This window comes from Macadamia integrifolia, unplaced genomic scaffold, assembly GCF_013358625.1.
Source record: "Macadamia integrifolia cultivar HAES 741 unplaced genomic scaffold, SCU_Mint_v3 scaffold337, whole genome shotgun sequence".
Lineage (NCBI taxonomy): Eukaryota > Viridiplantae > Streptophyta > Magnoliopsida > Proteales > Proteaceae > Macadamia > Macadamia integrifolia.
This window is the reverse complement of record NW_024869435.1, coordinates 98,986-104,311: the sequence shown is the minus strand read 5'-3', so window position 1 is coordinate 104,311 and position 5,326 is coordinate 98,986. Positions and strand designations below refer to the sequence as shown.

Below are 5,326 nucleotides of genomic sequence, written 5' to 3'. Positions count from 1 at the left end.
TCTCTCTCTCTTGACACACACACAATCTTTCACAGTTTCATGTTCACATTGTCAGTAGTAGTAAGAGGCGCAAGGGCCATGAGCCCATTGCAACCAAAATGGATGGAACGAAGGGGACATGAAACTATCATAGGACCACTTGAACGACCATTTATGGGAAAAATACTGATTCTATTTGTCGGTGGTGCATGGCAGGATAATCATGCATTTCAGCCAATTAGTCTCACTTGTCATGTGACCCCGAAACGTCTCATTTACTCCTTTTGGTGAAAATCTTCCATCAGATTGATCATTTCTCTCCTCAATGTTTTTTTCCAGATTTTGGGTTACTAATCTCTCAATTGTTCTCTAGAAAACCATTACACGCAACCATGCATGGTTCTTAGTATCGGTGGATTTGTCACTGGATCAACACAAATCAAGTACAAATATAAAACAAATATAATTTTTAAGAAAATCAAGGATATTTCTATTTGATATGGATGATAAAATACCGATCCATACCGATCTTGTATCATTTTTTGCGATGATTAATACCTAATTCGCTACCATACACTAAAACCATACATGCTACTTGATTGGTCTTTATAATGTTTATTTGTAAGAGGGAGAAGAGAGATAATTTTGATTAGAATTTCATATAATTTCATTGTGAATCTCATATTCTCTCCTATCTTCTTGAATTCTATGAATACAGAGGTGAGGGAAAAATAATGTTCTCTGGTCGTAGACATAGGCGGGCATAAAAATACTATCCTACCCTTTGACCCACAGACTATTCATTACCTGTGCCTACCGGATTGGGATCCCCTCCAACACTAACGACCTGGAAAGGGTTGAACACACATCCTTATTTGTTGATAGGTGTTGAGATATGTGATCAAGCCTCCCAACCCTTGAATGATCGTTTAGAGGGGCATTGGAGGTGCAGTCCTTGGAGAGAGTCCAATCCCTGCCTATCCTCCCATGGCACAGTAACCACATGAAGAGAGAGAGAGAGAGAGAGAGAGAGAGAGAGAGAGAGAGAGAGAGAGAGAGAGAGAGATGGGGGTGGGGGTAAGTGGGATTTGATTTGGACCTGAGGGGACCAATCTTATTAAGCCTAGGCAGGCTTTCTTCTGTAAGTAGTCATTCACATGTTCTTACATATATATGTAAGTTATGAACAGGGAGAGTTCTCAGAATAGCCCCTGCCACAAACAAATTATACCCTTGGTTTGCACCTATTTCTGCAATTTCACCAATAAATTGGTAAAGACAAAATACATGGAACCATTAAATGGTGGAGGAAGAAAGAATTATTTGATTTTCTTAAACTTTTTAATGGAAAATCTTCACCAACAGGAACCTTAATGAGACATGGAAGAACTTCAGAAATTAATTAACACTAAAATAATAAGTTTCTTGAGTGTACACATTATGTACATCTACTAGGCTTCTGGATAGATTTATGTTTAGGGATTAGGGTGGGGGTGGAGAGATCTCTAACTGGCCGTGCATCATTGCTCCAATATGGGGATCAATCTGAGGAGGTACAAAGGCATTCAATCAGGAGGTAGGCCAGGGTGATCTTTTTGTCACCCTTGTGTTTGAGCGTAAGGATGCACGACTAGATAGAATTTTTTATCTCTTATATTTATGTGTCGGATACACAACATAGAGAAATAAAAATATAAAAAAGAATGCAATTGATTTAACATTCAACTGACTCTAGTATTGCATATACATTGTCAATAAATTATGCAAAAGGTTGATAACAACACAAACTCTCTTTCTCTCTCTTGCGCGCATGTTTGTGTCATCGTCTGTTTGTGATTGTGTTTATCTTTCTAGATGTCTATCATTCTTTCTAACATCTGTCCCTTACTTTTCTCTTTCCCTCTGGTTCAGTCAATTTTTTATATAATTTTAACTCTCTCTCTAGATTTTTCATTTTTATTGAGAACTACAACCTTATCTCACTTCTTTTCTTGTTTCTTTCCCCTATGGGACTCTAAACCTTGAATTCTCTGTCTCTGCATGTTATTGTAAGATCAACAAAAATGAATGACAAAATAAGCATGAGACCCAAAACTATCCGCCTAAACTTAGAACCAACCACCAATTCGCTTGTATAGGTGGATGGTTTCGGCCTCTAGGCTTATCACTCATTTCTGTTAATCTTATAATAACATGCAGAGATAGAGAATTCAAGGTTAGAATCCCATAGGGGAAAGAAACAAGAAAAAAAGTGATATAAGGTTGTAGTTCTCAATAAAAATGAGAAATATAAAGAGTTAAAATTGTACAAAAAAATTGACTCGAAGCAGAGGGAGAGAGGAAAGCAAGGGAAAGAGGTTAGAAACAAAGATAGACCTCTAGAAAAACGTAGTCACAAACAGACGATGATACATACACACATACACACACACAAAACAATAGAGCATGATAGCATTTTGTGTCGACATGTTTGAATTTGTGAACCGAGAATAGTGGAAACAGATGGATATCGAACTTGAATTTCCCGAAGAGAAGGCGGTACAGGCAACTAACCGATCTGTTCTTTAGATGTTGGATCTCACTAGTGGCCATTCTACCTTTTAGTCCTGCAAAAGAAAAAAGGGCAAAGAAGCATTTCATGAGTCATATGAGGGCTTTTTGGTGAATGAATGCCTTCAACATGAGGCAATTCTTGATAAATGGCTGAATGGTAGCATTCAAATGAATATGGAAAATGATTCTCTACACAAAACAAAGCTAATTTGTACCTGTTTGGAGTTTGAGAGGCTTTAGAATGCTTGAAAATTGGGGCTCCATGTCGAATATGTAACATGCTACTTTGTGGTTTCTATTGTGAGGGATGACACATTGGAAATTTTCTTGACATAGGAAAAAAAATTTTGCCATGCTATCTGGCCTGTATTGCACAACAAACAAGTGTTGCTTCTATTTGGAAATGATGGTCGCCATTGTCAACTGGAGTTACAATTCGTACGAAATCGTTAATCTCATGATCCTCTATAGAGTTGGAGGGTTATTGAATAATGGTGGCTTGATGTACCTAGGGACATGGGTTCCATAAGATTGTGCTAATCTGGATCATCTTTTCAAGAGGAGCTCGCTGTTGCTAGGCCAACAAAATATGCTTTCAAATCTAGAGAAAGCCTCCCCCCTCCAATAGAAGTGGTAATAACAACTTCAGTCTCTCCTTCCAAATAGAGGTTGCTTGTCCCAATCTCACATAGTAGATCAAACCTCGATACAAAGGTGGTTCAAAAATTTCATCGGCAAGATCACACCCCACCTCCCCCCATGCTCGAAGAAAGATTTCATCCCTTGGTTGTAAAGTGGATGAAAACACCGACTAATGAACTTTCTCTGTCATCTGAAGATGAAGGGGAAGCCAGCTTGTGCTTTATAGACCTTTTGCAATATTATTGACAAATGTATATATGCCAGTAGGGCCGTTGAACATTTTCATTTTATCAACCTTTTGACGTATTATTGACAAATGTATGTATGCCAGTAGGGCCATTTAACATTAAATTAATTGTAATCCTTCTATAGTATATATTTATGAGAAAGAGGGGGGAGGGTGGGAGACAACTTGTACTTTATTGACCTTTTGCTGTATTTGTTGACAAATTCATATATATTAGAAGGCCGTTTATTAAAGCAGTTGTATTTTTTTTTTTTACTTTTATTCCTTTTAGGCTCTTTTTGGTATAATTTAAATTTATGTTTAAGAGAGAGAGAGAGAGAGAGCATTAGGGGCCTGTTTGGTTTTGTTTCTTCTGTTTATGTGTCTAGAAATAGCAGAAACAGTTTTTGCCATTTTTGTGCTAAGAAACGATTTTTGGAAATGCATAAAGGTGTTTGATTTTTTTCTTTCCCAAAACATTTTCAATAGTGTAGTCGAGTTTAAGACATGAGTGAAGGCATGACGTTGTAGGAATGCAACTCACGAGTGAAGGCATGACGTTGGAGTTGCATGTATGCTTCATGAAGATGAGCTTCAGAAGGATGAAAGCATTCCGAAACTGTGAGCTTCACACAACCAGGTTTAATAGCTATATTTAGATAGCAAGAAGTTTTGACAATGGGTTGGGGGTTTGGGTAGGTTGAGTGGAGCATCGGGTTTTTCATAATTTTTGTTGCTCCCACTTATTTCTAGAAACAGAAAAACAAGTTTAATAACTTGTTACTCCATTCTTGTTTTCGGACATAGAAATAGGCATAAATTTCTATTTCTGTTTTCAAAAACTTGTGAAACGAAATAGAAAAATTAAACGGTTTTTGGGGTGTTTTTCTGTTTTGAGCACAGAAAAACGGAAAAACCGTTTCTAGAAGCAAAATCAAATGGGCCCTAGGTGTCACAACAACCTGCCCAACACCACGATCCCATAAACTTAATTCATTGGGCTAAGGTTTAGTTTCTAGAACTTTCTTGCAAAGTGTAGCAAGCCTAGATACTTCTAGAGATAGTCCATTGTTTGGACCCTTCTATCATTTTGTGAGGGAATCAAAGAGACTTCTAGAAAAACATTTGAAAGTAAGGAAGGATCTAGATGTTACTTGTACATAGCAAAAAAAGTAGGATGATTATAGAGTTCTCCTTTAAGGAGGTGGGGACTTTCTAGTCTCCATGACTAGAACTATAATGCCTCAACCCTCAGACCATGTGTTTGAGATTTAAAATGTAACTGCAAGCGTATGGATCAATGTAGTTACGGGTCGAACACAGGGAGAGCAGCCACTTTATTTTTTTTATTTCTTTTGATAATGTGAAAGTGAACTGATTAATGGTTGTGATCTAATTCTAATTACCATCCTAAACATATGTATCTAAAATAACGTCCTAACCATTCTTCATCTAAGAATTTAAAGACGCAAGCCACACAATTAAAATTAAATAATTAAATAACTGAAAATAAACAACCCATGCAATTAAAAAAAAATAAATGAAAAAAAAAATGCTAAAATAAAAATAAAGTAAAAGAAAGGGGATAAAGCTAGAGAGAGACTCACAAGTAGGTTTCTCTACTTAGCCCGAGGGATGCATCATAATATGAGCTTCCCTACTTGACCAGAGAGTCACTCTTACAAGGGTTACTCTACTTGGCTTTAGGGAAAGGGAGACAATTAAAATAAAAGCAATAAATTGATGGTTCTATGGCTAGGAGGGGCAAAGCCAACACATACACTAGCCATGAACCTTGGGGGAAAGGGATAGCAATAATGTAACGACTGAAAATAAAAATCCTAAATTAAGAAAGAAAGGGTAGTTAGAAGAGGGAATGAGAGGGGGGAGAAAAGACTACTGAAGGAGCCTACTTAAATCAATGCT

General features: G+C 37.1%; 1 long non-coding RNA gene across 1 annotated transcript; it reads right to left on the bottom strand.

Annotated features, from left to right (window-relative positions):
• Positions 1 to 1,673: 1,673 nt before the first annotated feature.
• Positions 1,674 to 3,350, bottom strand: LOC122068053. Its single transcript, XR_006136958.1, has 2 exons — positions 2,748 to 3,350; positions 1,674 to 2,585 (listed from the first exon to the last, which is right to left on the bottom strand). It is a non-coding gene; the product is annotated as an uncharacterized LOC122068053 (long non-coding RNA).
• Between the last annotated feature and the right edge of the window lie 1,976 nt (positions 3,351 to 5,326).